The 18,014-nt window shown below is 51.3% G+C and overlaps 1 long non-coding RNA gene across 3 annotated transcripts; it reads right to left on the minus strand.

Moving 5' to 3' along the window:
• Positions 1 to 414: 414 nt before the first annotated feature.
• On the minus strand, positions 415 to 15,770 carry LOC122188522. Of its 3 annotated transcripts, none has more exons than XR_006181598.1 (7): positions 14,371 to 15,770; positions 11,957 to 12,033; positions 10,465 to 10,599; positions 5,391 to 5,483; positions 4,763 to 4,839; positions 4,581 to 4,668; positions 415 to 2,683 (listed from the first exon to the last, which is right to left on the minus strand). It is a non-coding gene; the product is annotated as an uncharacterized LOC122188522 (long non-coding RNA). The 3 variants fall into 3 exon arrangements; XR_006181596.1 differs by having other exon boundaries at positions 13,830 to 15,770; XR_006181597.1 differs by having other exon boundaries at positions 4,581 to 4,671; positions 13,830 to 15,770.
• Positions 15,771 to 18,014: the final 2,244 nt, after the last annotated feature.

The following is an 18,014-nucleotide window of genomic DNA, read 5'->3' on the forward strand; positions in this document are numbered from 1 at the left end:
GGTGGTTTTATTCACCTGTGTGGGGTTATCCCACGAGCTGCGAGCGGGGCAGGAGGGGTGTGGGGCGGGGGTTTGTTGTCGGAGCAGCTCCCAAAGCACAGACGGGATGCTGCTCCAGTGAGACTTGCAGGCTCTGGAGGCCTCCCCGTGCCCTTTGTCCTCTTCCAGGGTAAAAGGAGCTTGGTGCCCATTGGGGGAAAGCAAGCAGAGGAACCAGGACCTGCAGCAAACAGGAGCCTTCTGTCCCCAGGCCACCACCCCGCCAGGCGCAGCCGTGCAGCACATGCCCCAACTCGATGCATTTGCCCTCGTTCCGCTTTGTTTCTCCCTCAGCTGCATTGTGCAGAGAGCTGAGTCAGCAGGACCCCCCCCCCCCCCCCCTCTCCACAGCCCTCCCCTGTGCGGCACTTCTGTGCCAACGAACCCACGAGGGAGAGGAGGGGGGTGGGGGGGACGTGGGAACGCAGTCCCATAGAGCAGCAGCCCGGGGGGGAGGCTGCGAGCGCTGCGCCCACGGCGCTGACTCAGCCCCTCTTGGGAGGAGGAGATGAAGGCGAAGGATGGCAGTGGGGACACTGTGACTCAACCATCTGGAATGGCAGGAATTCTTTCCACTGGCCCTACCTGCCCCAGGAACTGGCACACAGGTAGAACTGGTCCAGTTGTTCTCCTCTGGGATGGGAGACCCCGCGGGGGATCGGATGCTCCTTGAGCTCCGTGGGCTTGTAGCGCCGAGCGTTCCTCACCGAGACAAGCATCAGGGAGAGAGCTTTGGGTCTGCGCCGACGCACGGTGAGTGTCAGTGCCTTTAGAGCCCACAGCCTTGTGTTTGGGTGTAACACGCGCAGAGAGGGTGGGAAAAACCTATGGATAGGGAGGGGAAGAGGTGAGGGCAGCTGTGGGACTGTGCTGGATGCTTTGGACAAAGCCTGGGTGGCTTTGGTTGGTGACATTGGGAGGTTGGGTTGGTGGCACTGGGAGATTGGGTAGGTGGCATCGGGAGGATGCGTTGGTGACACTGGGCGGTTGGGTTGGTGGCATCAGGAGGATGGGTTGGTGGCATCAGGAGGATGGGTTGGCAGCACTGCAGTGCTGGGTTGGTGACATTGGGAGGATGGTTTGGTGGCATTGGGAGAGGGTTGGTGGCACTGCAAGGGTGGGCTGGTGATGCTGGGAGGTTGGGTTGGTGTTACCAGGAAATTGGGTTGGTGTCACTGGGAGAATGGGTTGGTGACATTGGAAGGATGGATTGGTGGCATTGCGAAGACGGGTTGGTGACAATGGTACGATGGGTTGATGGCTTTGGGAGGATGGGTTGGTGATACCAGGAAGTTGGGTTGGTGACATTGGGAGGATGGGTTGGCAGCACTGCAGTGCTGGGTTGGTGACACAGGGAGAATGGGTTGGTGACATTGGGAGATTGAGTTGGTGGCACTGCAAGGGTGGGTTGGTGACATTGGGGGGGATGCGTTGGTGGCACTGGGAGGATGGTTTGATGGCACTTGGAGGTTGGGTTGTTGACATCGGGTGGCTGGGTTGGTGACACCAGGAAGTTGGGTTGGGGACAATGGGATGATGGGTTGGTGGCACTGCAATCCTGGGTTGGTGACACCAGGAAGTTGGGTTGGGGACACTGGGGTGATGAGTTGGTGGCATTGAGAGGATGGGTTGGTGACAGTGGGACAGTGGGTTGATGACACTGGGAGGGTGGGTTGGTGACAATGGGAGGATGGGTTGGTAGCATTGTGAGAATGGGTTGGTAGCACTGGGAGGTTGGTGGCTTGGTGACACCAGGACAAGAAGCTGTTGTGCCTGTCCTACAGCTCAGGCCCCACCATGGCAGACCAAGGCCCATTTTAAGAACTCTTACTGCATCTTTAGGGCCTACAGCCCCGTCACAAGCTCTATAGGATCTCTAGCCCCAGCACAGGGCACACAGCCTGTAGAGGCAGGCAGAGCACTGGGACACGGCCCAGCAGCATAGAGCCACAACGCAATGCAAACAGTGGGGCTGGGAGAGCCCAGAACCCCGCGCTGTGCTCACGTGGGGGCCGGGCAGCGACAACACTGAGCTGATTTTGCTCAGTTGCAAAACAAAATTCACCGCTGGCCCGGCTCCAAGCCTGGAAAATTTTTGAGCGTTGAGGAGCGGCCTTGGTGGAACGGAGAGCCGACGTTTGGTGGCTGCGTGCGTGCATGGAGCTCCGCAGAGCTGGGGCACGACTGCTGCGGCTGCAGAAGCCCAGCACAGCGTGATGCGTGCACTCAGGGCTGTGACTGTGCACCACGACGTGCCCCAGGGAGTGCCGGCGCTGCTGCAAGCAGGGGAACTCAGGCGGGAAGAAGGGAATGGCTTTTCTGGGGATTGCTGCTATTTTGGGGTTGGGTTGCAATGGTTTCCTGCTTGGTGACGTTGCTGGGTGACAGCTTCGGCACCGGCCCGGCTTGTTTCACAAGAGCAGCTCCAAGAAACCGCCCTGCTGCTGGCACAGCCTGGCCCCAACGCCTGGTGGTGGCTGCTGGGCATTGCCTCCGTGGCAGAATGGTGCCAGATGAGCAGCAGGTGCAGGGCTGGAGCTGTGCACCACTATGCATGCAGCCCTGCAGAATTTGAGTGGCATCAAAAGTATGGACAGCACCGGAATGGAGTCCTGGGGAAGAGAAGTCATGGGGCAAAGGAATCCTAGGGAAAAGAAACCCAGGAGAAAAGAAATCCTATTAGAATAGAAGTCCTAGGGGAAGGAAGTCCTATGGAAGAGAGGTCCTGTGGAAAAGGAATCCTATGGAAAGGGAGTCCTAGAGGAGCACATAGAGGAAAGATGTGCTAGGGAAAAGTTATCTTAGGGAAAAGGAATGCTGGGGAAGAGACGTCATACAGAAACCCTGGGGAAAAGAAACCCAGGAGAAGAGACATCTTAGGGGAGAGATGTACTATGGAAAGGGAATCCTAGAGGTGTCATAGAGGAAAGACGTCCAAGGGAAAAGGAATCCAAGAGAAAAGGGGTCCTTGGGGAAAAGGAGCCCTAGGGAAGAGAAGTCATAGAGAAATCCTAGGGAGAAGAAGTTCTAGGGAAAAGAAACCCAAGGAGAAACAAAATCCTATAGAACAGAAATCCCAGGGGAAAGGAATCCTAAAAAGAAACATTCCTTTCCCATCTCCCATCACCAGGCGCTCAGTAACAGGACCTCGCCGTGTTGCTCAGTGCTGTCCATTGAGCCAATGGCCCCGCTTGGGTGGGGGCACAGATTGGCCACTTGGGGGCCTGGCAGCGCCCCCAGCAGCCCCTCGTTGACTGCCTGGCCCTGGGCAGAAACGGGCATTGACAGCAGCTGAAAAGGAACGGGAGCACAAAACGCTGCACAGAGCATCACAAAGACAGCCTGACGTCAGGGCGCTGCGAGGTGAAAGGCGCCGGGCCAGCAGAAGGGAAGCTGTGTTTGAAAAATGACAATTTCTGTCTAGGAAATGCAAAAGGCTGTGAAAGGAGCCCTTCTTCGGGGCTCTCCAGGAGCCAGGCACTGAACAAGAACTGCCTTTGAACGGGAATGGACGCTGCTCGGCTGGCGGCCAGAGGGAGAGCGGCGGAAAAATCGCTGCGTCGTGGAGACACCGATGAACTCCACGTCCACCCAGTGCTGCAGGTCTGTGCTGTGCTGTGGGGCACCCAAAACGGCGTCCTGTTCTGAGATATGTGATGTGTTCTGGAGCAAAGGTGTCACATTTGGATGAGGGCTGCGAGATGTGTGCCACGTGCGGCTTGGGAACGGCGAGGTGGTCACCAGGGGTGGCTTTGCTTGGGGGGTTTGCTGCACAGTGCATGGAGGGTGCTGAGGGGGCAGTGATGGTGGGGAGGAATTGGGGATGCTCAGGGTGCAGGGGTTTGCAGCAAAGCACACTGCATGGAGGTGATGCTGAGGTGGCAGATGTGCTGGGGCAGGAATTGGGGACCATCAGGGTGGGGGTTTGCAGCACAGTGCATGGAGGTGATGCTGAGGTGGCAGAGGTGCTGGGGCAGGAATGGGGGGGTCACTCAGGTTCCAGGGGTTTGTAGCAAAGCACAGTGCATGGAGGTGATGCTGAGGTGGCAGTGATGTTGGGTAGGAATGGAGCATGCTCAGGGTGCAGGGGTTTGCAGCACAGTGCACAAAAAGCCAGGGATGGGGCACAGAAATGGGTGACAGCCACTGGAGTCCGTCCCCTTCCTTTGCTGAACTGCACAGAGATCTCCTTCCTCCGAATCCAACGCACAGTTCTCATTTTGCCGCCCCTCAAACCCCATCGGACTCCCAGCCGAGCTGGAAGGGGAGCTTGGCAGGCTGCTCGGCCCCTCCCGGCAGCGCTGCTGGGCAGAAAGCAGGAACAAAAAGGAGGATGGTGCCATCTCCCGGCACCGCTCGGCTCTCCCCACCCCGCAGCGCACCGCGAACCGCCGGGGACTCGGTGAACTCTGAGGGGCAGGTGGGGAAACTGAGGCACGGAGCGCCTCCTGCCGCCGACCCGAGGGCACAGCCTGTCCCTTACATCCCCTCTGCCCTCCCTGTAGGGCTGCGGATCGCTTGGCTCCTTCGTCCCATCTCACCTCTGCAGGGCTGTGGGGAGCAGGGGTGGCCGAACCTCATCTCGCATCTCCATCTGTGGGGTGGATTTGGGCAGCTTGGGGTCGGGTTCTGCTTCAAAGTCAGAAATAAATGAGTTTTCTTCTGAACTGACAAAGAAGTGACCCTGGGAACAAGCCCACCTCCAACACGCATTTGTACTTACAGCATTTCAGAGGAGGGATCCTCATCTTCCTCAAGCACAACCCCACAGCCGTAGGGATTCATGGTTCAGCAGCTGAACTGCAAACAACAGAAAGGCCATGGATTTCAGGCTCTTTAGTTCTGGTTGCCACAAAACCAGCACCTTTTGGCCCAAAACCACCACACTGGTCAGCATGCAGAAGTGAAGCCCACCTCAGGTTGCACCCTTTGCTCCAACTTGCCCAAATCTGGGCAATTTGTGAATGAAAACTGCCCTACAGCCCTCAAAACGTGCCTTCCCAGTGGTTCAAATGAGTGAGAATTCATCCCTGTAGCCCTATGGATGGCCGGGGATGCACGAGGGCTTGGAGATGGGATGGAACCCTGGAGAGCATTCAGAAGAAAGAAGGGGTTCCCCCTTTAGCCAACGCAATCCTGCAGGATTCCCATCCCAGCTTCAGCAGGACTGGCTTTCACCCTGCCCCACATCCCCGATAACTATCGCAGCTTTCCTTCTCTAATTGCTTTCTGCCATTCTCACAGATCACCCCCGAGAACCCGGGCGCGCTCCTTCTCATTCAATGGGCGATCAGTCGCTAATCAGCCCCAACGATCCGGCTGCGATAAGGTCCTGGTTTGTTGTTAATCACCTTTAATGCACGGCTGGGGCGGAGCTCCGCGCGCTTCGTTCACAAGCAGCAGCTCACCGCTTTCCGTTCAACTCTTTGCTGCGGTGCTTTCTCCTTGCAGGTATTTCCGGGGAGAAAACAATTTATGTCATGCATTCAGGGCAATGAGCTGAGCACCAAACTGCAGGACCCCATATCCATCCCACCCAATACAACCTGAACTCCATCACTGCATGACCCCATATCCATCCCACCCAATACAACCTGAACTCCATCACTGCATGACCCCATATCCATCCCACCCAATACAACCTGAACTCCATCACTGCATGACCCCATATCCATCCCACCCTCCAGAACCTGAGGACCCACACTACACCCTGCAGAAGCTGAGCACACACACTGTGCAGGACTCCCATATCCATCCCACCTTGCAGAACCTGAGCACCAAACTGCAGAACCTCACATCATCCCCCACCCTGCAGAAGCTGAGCACCAAACTGCACGACCTCCATATCCACCCCACCCAATGCAACCTGAGCACCCACATGACAGGACCCCATATCCATCTCACCCTGCAGAACCTGAGAACCCACACTACACCTTGCAGAAGCTGAGCACACACACTGTGCAGGACCTCCATATCCACCCCACCCTGTGGAACCTGAGCACCAAACTGCAGGACTCCCATATCCACCCCACTCAACACAACCTGAGCTCCATCACTGCATGACCCCATATCCATCTCACCCTGCAGAACCTGAGGACCCACACTACACGACCCCAAGTCCATCCCATCCAGAAGATGTGTCATTATTCCACAACTCCCATGAGATTGAGCCCTCATCCCCTAATGCAGCCCGCACAAATCTGCTCCTTTCCCACTGCCAGGGCAAAAGAGGATTTATGAGAGTGGCTGCTGTGATTTGAGGCTTGTGAAGATGCAGGAAGGAACCTGAATGACTTCAGGTGACTTGGTTTTTGCAGCTCTTGGGCTGCTTTGTGAGCCAGGCTCTTACAATGCTTTGTTAAGGAACACATCAGTGCTGTGCAGTCTGATTCCAAGAAGGTGTCAGGGCAGCTCTCCCCCATTTCCCGGCTGCAAAAGGTTGTTTTTAATCCTGGAAAGTGAAACCCCACTGAGACAAATGAGACCAGAAAGGAGAAGAGCTGTTCATGCTTCTTTAAGCATTGGGATGAGGAATGGACCACCTCCATAGCAGCAGGATCAGAGCAGAGTGTTGTTAGGTTGTGCTGTGACTCCATGGACAAGCTGCAGGGATGCGGTCTGGTGTTGGTGGCTGGGAGGAAAAGGAGTTGCCTTTCTGTGCAGAGCAGTTCTGAGTCCTTCCACCTCCTGAAGGGCTCCATTTGTGCTGTTCCTTCCACCCGCTGCTCGGTATTACCACATTTCACAGGAGTGAGAAGGATCTGAACAAACAGAGCCGGGGAGCTTTGAGAAATGCTACAAGCGCCACCTACACCTCGCTGCAAATGTCAACAGGAATCAAGAAGTTCATTTCCTATGCAAGCAAAAGGCTTCAAAGCAAGCCTCCCCTCCTGCTTCACACCAAAGGGAAACGATGCTGCCTGCAGTAGGCAATGGAAAAATGCAGCTGGGATAAACAAAGGGATGGAAATTCTGCTTTGGCAGCCAGCGCTGCTACATCAGGCAGCCTGAACCCCTGAGTTCTGAAAACCTCTACCTAGAGTGTCTGCATCTTCATTTTCCTCCCCTCAAAATGGCTTTGTGTGAATGCCAGCCCTCTTCTGGGGGTGAAGCCTGGAGCCAGGGCTCCTTCCTGTCTTAGGTTCGGGCACAGGAGGTGAGCTAAAGGCTTTGGGTAGTGCTGGAGCCAAGTGGAAGCCACCTCCCAGTGCTGGGGTTTGGGCCAGCTGAGGAACAAACCACTGCCACTTGGGAAACCAGAGCTTTTTGGTATCCCTGATAGCCTTGAGTCCATTTTCTGTAAGGTAATGACAGTGATAGAACCACAGGAACATTGAGGTTGGAAAGGACCTCTGAGATCACTTAGTCCAACCAGAACTAATCCTACCACCAGAACTTCCCACTAAGCCACATCCCTCAGTGCAACACAGAATGGCTTGAGTTGGAAAGGACCTCAAGGCTCACCAACATCTGAATGTTTCTTGACCACTTCCAGGGATGGTGACTCCACCACCTCCCAGGGCAAAGATGCGACGGTGCAAAGGCTGTGAAGGCTGTCACCATGTAGCTGTCTGCTGCTGCTGTCTGGAAGAAGGGTGACTTTGGAAAGCATCATGCTATAGGTCAGGAAAAGAAGATATCTAACATTATAGGGTGGAAAGCATTGTCCTACAGGCCGGGCTGGAGCAGCCTCTGAGCACTGGGTTGAGCTGTGGGTGTCCCAGTTCAGTGCAGAGGAGATGGGCTGCACTGGGTCACTTCTGACCCAAACCATTCTGTGATGGCACCTTGTCAAGAGCTTCACTCCACAGTGATGCTCAGATGCAAATTAGAATCACACAATCACAGAATCACAGAATCACCCAGGTTGGAAGGGACCCCAAGGATCATGTAGTTCCAACCCCCCTGCCTAGCAGGGCCACCAAACATACACATTTAGATCAGGTTGCCCAGGACCCCGTCCAACCGGGCCTTGAACACGTCCAAGGACGGGATTAGGATCACAAACCACCTCAGCTGTTTGGGCTCTGGTGATTATCACAGCAATCAACAGAGCTTTGCTGATCCAGACCTGCTTCCAGAAGTTGCAGGATGCTTCAGAGCATGCAGCATCCCTGTGGTCCCCCCCACCATAGGGGACTGCAGCCCTCCTGCTAACTCTGACGTGTCCCCACTCCCTCTGATGTATCCCTGCTGCCTTTGATGTGGCAGAATGAGCCCTGATAGGGATGAGCAGCCTCTGGCAATGGGAAAATGAAACCTCCCAGACCCTGAGAACACAGAGCACGGAAAAATGCGTGAGAAATGGAAATGACAAGGTTGTTCAGGGCGCCTCTGTAAGGACAGCTTCAGCCTGGAGAGGTGATAAAGCAAGATTTCATGTGCAGACGGACAACAGCTTTGGTTGAAGTGGAGATTTGTGGGAGAAATCCATTTGTAAGAAGAGCTGTACAGGATTTTATTGGGAGCATGGAAAGCAGAGTGTACTCCCTTTAATTAACTTGTAATTTTGGGTATCTGTTATTTGGCAGAAGGGTTGGTTTTCTTTTTTAACAAATCATAGAGCATTTCTGACCCAAGAGAAATATGCAGAAAGTTTCCCAACTCCACGTGCATTTTTATCACTGAGGTAACACAGCACGAGCTGAATACGAATAGGCAAAAGCTGCCAGGAAAGGGAACAATAAATCACAACCTTCCCCTCCTCTGCTCCTCCAAAGGGGCCTTCCTGCATAATTCTGGCCCTCAGTTTGGTAGCACTGCAGAAAGGGAGGCTGAAGGCGTGCGCAGGGGCAGGGAGAGAAGGAAAACTGATGGGAAGGGGGTGTTCAGATGGAGCTTCCTGGTGATGCTCCATGGGACGAAGCTGTCACATCATTCGTGTAGCAGATGTTGGTGCTGCAAAACCTGCGTGCCCTTTGCTTGGCTGGCACGTTCTGCTGTGCACCAGCACTGCTTCTGGTGGGAATGCAGCCTGGGGAGCAGAGCCTGCCTGCACAATACGACTCTTTGGGTAAATAACAGCTGGTAACGTGTGTTGCTAGCAAATAAAAGCCTCTATTCTAAATTACAGCGAGCCTGAGCTGCCCTGGCCCCATTTCCCCACGGCCGTTGCAAGCTCTGCTTTTGTTTGCATGCAACGAGCACTAGAGGGCTGCAGAGAACTGCTTTTGCCGTTGCAGACGCTGACATTAAGGCAGGATGCAGTTTTTCCCTGCCAGTTGCTCCAGTCCTTAAAGGAAAGCAGGCAGCAGGAGCACAGGGTGGGATGGTTTGGTTTTCCTCGCCTGGAAATAGGAGGTGGGTGTCGTTGGGATGCAGAGGAGAGGCACTGCTCACACTGGGAGGGAAACAAGAAGTGAGATGTTCTGCTGCAATAAAGCAAAATAATTCAGGTTCATCTCCAGTCTGACCCCCTTCATTTTGCTGATTTTGCTGTGGCCCCATGGCTGTGTAATTTTTGCTTTATCCTGTGATCCATTTGGAAACTTTTTCTTTGCCAGTCGTTTCCTGACCACCTGTCTGGCAAACCCAACCTTATATAGAGCTATCAAATTTATGCCCCTTTTTGTCACTTTCAGGTTTGTAATGCCATTCATGGGATGGAATGGAGTAGAGTAGAGTGGAATAGAGTACAGCAGAGTATGGTAAAGTGGAGAGGAGTGGAGTAAAGTAGAATGGAATGGAGTAAAGTAGAATGGAGTAGAGTAGAATAGAATGGAGCAGAGTGGAGAAGAATGGAGTAGAGTAGGATGGTGTAAAGTAGAGTAGAATGGAGTAGAGTAGAATAGAATGGAGTAGAGTAGAGTAGAATGGAGTAGATTAGAATAGAATGGAGTAGAGTGGAATGGTGTACAGTGAAGTAGAACAGAATGGAGCAGTGCAGAGTACAGAAGAGCAGAGTAGAATGGGGTGGAGTAGAATAGAATGGAGTAGAGTAGGGTAAAATTGAGTAATGTAGGATGGAATGGAGTAGATTAGAGTAGAATGGGGAAGAGTAGAGGAGAGTAGAACAGAGTAGAGTGGGGTTGAGTAGAGTAGAATAGAGTTGAGTGGAGTAGAGTAGAATGGAGTAGAGTAGAATAGAATGGAATAGGGGAGAACTGAGTAGAGTAATGTGGGATAGAATGGAGTAGAGTAGAGTAGAATGGAGATTAGAGTAGAGTAGAACAGAGCAGAGTGGAGTAGAGTACAGTAGAGTAGAGTGGAAGAGTAGGGAAGAGGATGGTTTGGGTTGGATCTTGAGTATCGTCTCCTTTGAGCTCGTAGTTTCTCCTGAGTTTCATTTTTATCAGATATTATTTGTTGGAATCTTCATTACTGTTTTGGTGCCAGTCATCAATAAAAGCAGGAAACCAAGCAGCTCTGGGCTCTGAAGATCTTCCCAAGACCTCTTCTCAACCTCCGTTACTGCAAGCTTCTCACCTTCCAACCAGCTGATCCAGAGATTCCATCTTTCTCCTTCCCAATGGACAATGTGGATGACAAAGCTGGCTTCCCCTGGTAGGGAAGGAGAGTGCTGCATCCCATCTAAATGCCTTCAGCACAGCAGGTTTCCTTCTGCTAGCCAACAAAATGCATAACAGTCACAACCTGTTATTTATTTATTTATTTTTGCTATTGTTTTGCAATCACACCTAATTCCAAATACTTGAAAATCTGGCCATGAAAGGAAAAAAACAAACCCCCCCCCCCAAAAAAAACCAAAAAAACCAACCCAAAGCTCTACATGTATGAATACTTTTTTCTTATTTAAAAATGTAATTATACAGACACAGCAGGACAGAATTTGCAGTATAATTATGCAAACAGGAGTCACTGAGGCCAGTGTCTGCTCTTCAGCCGAGACAGGCAACATCTCTGCCTGCAGTAACCCTATTAGCAGAGGCTGTTGAATAATACAAGTCCCCTATATTTGCTTTAGGGCGCAATTCACCCATCTGCAGAGGGTCAGAACCGGAGCTGTGTTCTACTGAAGCCTTGTTTAATACCTATAAATAAGGTGTAAGTGATGCGTGGCCTTGCACTGTTCCTTTATCTGGGGGTCTCAGCATGTGCTTTCTCCCAGCTCAATACCAAATAGAAATCATCTCTTGCATTTCGCTCTGTTTTCTCTTGCTTGTATTTTCAGAAAGCCTTGGGTGCTGCCAACCAACTTATTGCACTAAAAAAAACCCCAACGTGTATAAATCTACATACATCATTGTGAACGGAACTATTGCTGCACTGCGCCGAGGAAATGAGGAGTGGAGAAGGGGGGGAAATGAGGAAAGAATGGGAAAATACAAGATGGATACAATCACAAATGAGAGGCAAAGGCAGTTTTGAACGCTGGGCCTTGCAGCTTCTGAGCTTTCTGCTCTTACAACAAGAAATCAGAACGCTCAACAGAGGGAAATTGCTGCTTCCAGCAGAAAACATCCTCATGGTGATGTGTTTTCCTCCAGCTATGCACGTAAGGAACTAACTCTTACAATGGGAGATGAGATGTAGGCTGTGCAGGCTTGGTGCAGATGGCCAAACGGCTCTGCTTTCATTGAGCCCGTCGTAGCAAAAGGTGTTTTGAGCACATTTTCTTTCCTGCAGTTTGCCACCAGATGGCACGTACACACCGTGAGAGGTGGGAGGAAGCAATGGGTCAGCAGAGAGCCTGGAAATGGGCTGAGATCCCCTGAACGGCCCCTTGGTCACCTTGAGTAAGGGAGGAGGTGATGCTGGAGCTACATTTCTGATGGGGTTGTGTCTGTACCAAGTGACCTCCAATTAAAATGGGAACAGGAGAGAGTTCTGCGTTCGGGTTGATAACGAGGGAGGCCGTCAGGCTGGACGTGCTAAAAAAGCTGCATTTTCTCTCCAATTTGTTGTGTAGAGTCTGAATATCAAGCATGGCTGAGCCAGTTCTATGGGAACCACTCACCCCTCGGCCTCTGCTTCTGGGTAGCTTGAATTGGTTGATGCTGATCTTCCAGTGAGGGGAGATGCTGTGAGTGAGACCTGGGCACAAGGGAGGACAAGGACAGTGTCACACCTCTGCCACTGCCCTTCATCCCCAGCATCCTCTATGAGTGACACAGAGAGGTGACAGCACGGGGAGCAGTGGGGCTGGCGCATTCCAGCTGCAGAACAGCCAGAAAAGGTCACAACATCCAGCAGTTACCAACCTGCCTCATCTCACCTCTGCCTGCTGCCTCTCAGGTCCTTCCTTAGGCTAACTGCAATCTCCAGCGTTTTGGAGATGGTTGATTACTTTTCTTAGTGTCTCCTGCAGGGCTGGCAGTGCTCCCAGACCAGCTCCCACCACCCCTCTGTGCAATGGAAACTCTCACACTGACCCAAAACAATGCAAGCTCCTTCCCAAGTATCTCCTATTTCCCTGCTGCAGGTGCTGACAGGGAGCTGATGCTCACCCCTGCTATTTCTGGATGACCCCAAGGTCATTTTGCCTTTATTCCAGCACTGGGGAAGGCTCAGCCAATTGTGTCACCCCCTGCAGTGCTGCTGTCTTCTCCAGCTCCCTGAGCACCAAGCAGGTAATAACCTCCCATGTCTCATATACAACATGTTGCTTAATACTGTCTTCCCTTCCCTTCCCTTCCCTTCCCTTCCCTTCCCTTCCCTTCCCTTCCCTTCCCTTCCCTTCCCTTCCCCTTTCCCCCTTCCCCCTTCCCCCTTCCCCCTTCCCCTTTCCCCTTTCCCTTTCTTTCCCCTTTCCCCTTTCCCCTTTCCCCTTTCCCCTTTCCCTCCCATAAGGACCACTGAATCCAACTCTTGGCCCACCCAAAAGTCTTCTCTGACCCCACACTTGCTGTTGGACCCATCCAAAGATTCAAGGGCAAGTTGAAAAAGAGTCTCTCCTGCATCTCCTGAGGATCTCATGGCACCCGGGCATGGCAGGTGTCACCTGTTGGCAGATGCCCTGCCTTGAATCAGGGGTAAAAGCTGAAAACTCCTCTTCAAACCAATTTGCTTGAGTCATTTCCTCCCAACCCCCCCCCCCCCACACACCCTGACCTGTGAGCCTGGTTTTTATGTACTGTGGTAAATGCTATGCCTTGAAAAGACCCACACATGAATAAAAAATCAGGCTGTCACTCTGCCGTGTTCCTTTTAAAGAGAAATTGCTTAAAGCAGCAAGAAGGATGTCTAATCTTGGGAATCTGAAGCCAGTGTTTGCAAAGAGGGGGAGGCGGGGGTCACTGCAGTTTATGCTCATGAATAATGCATCTGACATTGTAGCCATGCAAATGGCACCTAACAAGCTCCAAACTAAATAAAAATCTTGGTTGTTATGTCTTTTTTTTTTTTTTTCTTTTTTTTTTTGCTGGCCTCTCTTCCCAGCTCTCCCTTGGATTTTGGGCACCAACTTTGGGCAATGAAGAGATGGGAGATCATTGGGAACGTGGGGTGACCCTACAAATCATAGCATGGAATCACAGACTCATAGAACGGATTGAGTTGGGAGGGACCTGAAAGATCATCAAGATCCTGGAGCTTGGAGCCATCCTATAAATAAAAGACAGGATGTACGCAGCACAGGAGTCTGCTCCTAGGTGAGATTTCTTTCTTCTACAGGCTGCTAAGGGACTGCTGCCCAGAGGAACCGTGGGTGCCACATCCCTGGAGGTGCCCAAGGCCATGGGTGGGATTCTGGGCATCGTGATCTGATGGAGGGCACCCAGATCACAGCAGGCATGGAACTGAATGATCTTTCAGGTCCTTTCCAACCCAAGCCATACAAGGATTCCATTACTTCTATAGGAATGACTGAGAAATAACATTAGGAAACTTACCCTGTGGAGGAGCTGTTCTAGAGAAAATGATTCCAGGCTCGCCCTGTTAACAGCCAGAAGTGAAGTGGGACCGTCAGATTTGGGGTAGTGGGTTTAGACCCACTCCATCCTTCAGCCTGCTCATCTCGTGCTCAGCACTGAGGCTGGTGGGTGGCTTTTGGGTGAAGCACAGGGATAGAGGGGTAGAAGTGCCATCAGGGAGATGCTATGGGAGGCATTTTTAGTGCCTGAGAAATATTACGATGATGCAGTGGATGCCTTTCAATCATTTTACAAATCTGTATTGGCTGGAAGCACTTCAAAGCCAATGGAGAAAAGGAAGATGCTGAATTCAGGGACTGAGCTGGGGTGAGTGCAGCCCCTTTCCAATCACTGGATCTTTCTCCTTGCCTTCAACAAACTCGCAAATGGATTGCCCAAAGGGATACAAAGCCAAAAGCTGCAGACCTTATTTCTCTGCTGAGCTAACCTTTACAGCTCTGATGAACAATATTTTACACAGCTATTGCTTGAACAGAAGTCACTGCATTGTTTTTTATACCTCTGTCTCCTGTCAGGAAGGAGCTAGAGTAAATTCTCCTTGGACAGCTCACGAAATCCTGACCCGAGTGCTGATCATTTCTGTGTTTTCTCAACTCGGAGCACAGGCAAGGATGTGCAGGAGGTTATTGATGAGCCCAGAGCAGCTTTCACCTTCTTTTCTTTTCTGTCAGTTGTATATGCCTGGCTTTGGCTGCGCAGCGCCTTTCTGTTTGAACCAGTAACACGACCTGACAGCAAGGCATTCCAATCTAAACAGTTGGGTCCATGTCTATCTGCCAGCTGTTTCTGCACTGAGATAAACCATGCCAGCTCTATCTTTGCAGTGCAGCAAAGAATGGGAATAGCTCCTTGTGCCAGAGCCCAGACTGCTCCAATGGACTCCACTGCAGACCATGGGATCCCATGGTTTTGCCCAACACCTCATCCATGCAATTGCTTGCTTCTTGGCAGCTCTGGTCCCCTCCTGGGCTCTGACAGCTCCTCTTCAGCCCACACTCATACCAAGGGCTGCTGAGTGATGAGATTTCATCAAAGACTCTTCCTGTGGGATGGCCAATGTCAGTCCTTGGTTGATTCCCATGGTGAAGAGGATGGTCAGTGTCAGTCCTTGGTTGACCCCCACAATGGGGATGATGGCCAATTTTAATCCTTGGTTGATTCCAATGGTGAGGAGGATGCCCAGTGTCAACCCTTGGTTGATTCCCATAGTGGGGAAGATGGACATTGTCAAGCCTCGATTGACTCCCACAGTGAGGATGATGGCCAGTGTAAATTCTTGGTTGACTTCCACAGTGAAGAGGATGGCCAGTGTCAATCCATGGTTAATTCCCACAATGAGGATGATGGCTAATGCCAATTCTTGGTTGACTTCCACAGTGAGGGTGATGGTCACTGTCAATCCATGGTTAATTCCCACAATGAGGATGATGTCTAATGCCAATTCTTGGTTGACTTCCACAGTGAGGGTGATGGTCAGAGTCAATCCATGGTTGACTCCCATGGTGAGGAAGATGCCCAGTGTCAACCCTTGGTTGATTCCCATGGTGAGGAAGCTGTGTATAGAACACTAGAGGGAGATTTACACTTTCCATAAGTTGTCAGTCCTGACTCCTGGGCCCCAAGAAAGCACATCTGGCAGAGCAGGCAAGAAAAATGTCCAACCTTGGTGTTGGATATCTGAGCTTCACACCATAGCATCTCTGCAACCATCAGTGCAGGGCTGTGGAGAGATGAGGGCATCTGTCTCACACAAGGGTGGAATATTGGAATTTGTGTCCTATAAAGATGCTCTGACAAAGCTGAGTCAAGAAAAAAAAATAAGATGGCATGGCAAGGATGTGTTTTGGGTAAGCAGAAAGCGTCAGCTGCATCATCCTAACCTGACTGAATGATGGAGAATTACAAGCTAGCAGCAACGCAGTTAATGCAGGCATTAAGGACATTACAGAAGGGGTAGCTCTAAGTAAATCTTTCATGTAATTAACGGTACAGTTCTGCAAATTAGTGGAAATTACATATTGAAATGCTTGGACGCCAGCCACAGTGGAGGGAACGCGCCGACTTCTGTCTGATCTCAGAGCCTGGCTGCCTTTTATCTGCCAAATACTTGAATAGAAAACTACCTGGAAACCCAGCCAGTGTTTGGCACAACATGAGAACTGAGCAGAAGGCCATGGAGACAAAGCAAGTGCAAGGACTGCACTCGAAGCCATTCTTGTGGCTGAATTCCTGTGGGAGAAGAGCAAAGCCAAACAAAGAGCAGAGCTCAGAAACCACAGACTGTGATGGAGTGATATCACAGGTTAGAACCTTTCCATCCTCTCCTTTGCCTCAATCCTGGCTCCTTAAACACAAGGAACTGTGCTCGGGAAAGCACACAAGGAATGAGTCACACTCAAATATTTGGACGTTTACGTCTCTATCTTGCACAGAAAGAAGAACCTCAGGCTTAGGCAATGCAGATTTTTGCACAAAGACAGAAAAAATGACCCCCAAAAAGCGTGAGGAACGGGGTCACACACTCTCACTTCCCCAAATTCACCCACTCAACGACAAGGCATCCAAAGGAGCACTGCAATAACGTCCATCACCCCCTCAACCAAGCAACAAGGCTCCATTGCCAGCATACACATTTTTGCTCTTCCTGCCCTCCTCATTTCCATTGCAGATCCCAGAGGAACATTGGAAACGAGGCGAGATGAGATGAGAAGAGCCCCTAATTGCACACTGCTTCCCCTGGTGTGGTGCAGAGGTGTTTGCTTTGATGAGGAGCTCGCTGCATCCAGCCTTGCACAGAGGTACTTCAAATAATAAGGAGAGATGCCTCTTTTAAATAAAACAGCACCTTGCTCTAAACAACAGCAGCAGCCACAATAACTGCAGTCCCACAGAGAACACCATCTTCACAGGGACTTGACCAGCAGCTTCCCCCTCCCTTCCCCTTCTTTTCCCTTTCCCCATTTTATCCTCTTTCCTTTTTCTCTTCTCTTTTTCCCTTCCCTTTTCCCCTTCATGTCCCATTTCTCTTCTTTTCCCACTTTCCCATCTTATTCCTTTTCTTTTTTTCTTTCTCTTCTTTTCCATTCTACCTCTTTTCTTTTTCCCTTTCTCCTTCTTTTCCCTTTTCTTTCCCCTTTTCCCCTCCCCCCTCCCCTGTCCCCCCTCACACCCCTCCCCATTTCCTCCCCATTAGGAGGACCTCCCCTCCCCTCCCCCTCCCCCTCTCCCTCCCTCTTTCCCTATTCCCTATTCCCTTTCCCTTTCCCTTTCCCTTTCCCTTTCCCTTTCCCTTTCCCTTTCCCTTTCCCTTTTGCTTTTCCTTCTTTCCTCTCTTTCCTTTCATCTTCCTCTTACCGTCTTTTCTCTTTTCCTTCACATAAAGCACTTGAAACTCACTGCCCTAGCCCTTTTTTTCTTTTCTTTCTTTCTTTTTTTTTTTTTTTTTTTTCCCCCACAGAAAAAACAACAGAAGGAATCTCATTGCCAAGGGAAGCCCGAGTCCCCTAAGATCTCAGTGTTAGACAGCAGGATCCTGTCTGCCTCCCTGCAGAGTTTGCCCAACTCCTCCTGCATTCCTCTCTGGCCCATCTAACGGAGGAAGCACTGATTTTGCCCCTTTTTTCAGGAAACCAAAACGCTCCCCTTGCAGAAGAGTCCCCCTGCACTCCTGGGCTGGCCGTACGGACGCACACAGCAGCGCCTCTTCTTTGCACGGCCGCAATTTCTCCAAGCACAGGTTGTAATTTCTCCACCCCTTCCCCTGTGGTGCTGGTGGGACGAGTTGTCCCTGGGCTCTGGGTGCAGCCTGTCAGGCTCTCTGCAGCCACTGCTGTATTTTTATTCATTAAGGGAGTGAGCGGCGGAAACTGCCAAATGTCTCCCATGGTATCAGCGCACTCTTTTTAAGGTGATATGGGTCTGATCTCGTCAAAATTAATGGCTTATGGTTATTCATGCTATTATTCTTAATGGGGCCAAGCATATACTGTACCCAGAAAGAGGCAGCGCTTGACTTGTCAAAGATTTATGGCACATCATGACCTGGCTGGGATGACTGTAACATATAAAAACTTCATTGCTAATAACGATGCTGTGCTCAGAATAAAAAGGAATGGGGATGGAAGGATACTGCAGGCATCCATG

This window comes from Lagopus leucura, unplaced genomic scaffold (genome assembly GCF_019238085.1).
Source record: "Lagopus leucura isolate 7727_CA_CO unplaced genomic scaffold, USGS_WTPT01 Super-Scaffold_100065, whole genome shotgun sequence".
NCBI classification, from domain to species: Eukaryota; Metazoa; Chordata; class Aves; order Galliformes; family Phasianidae; genus Lagopus; species Lagopus leucura.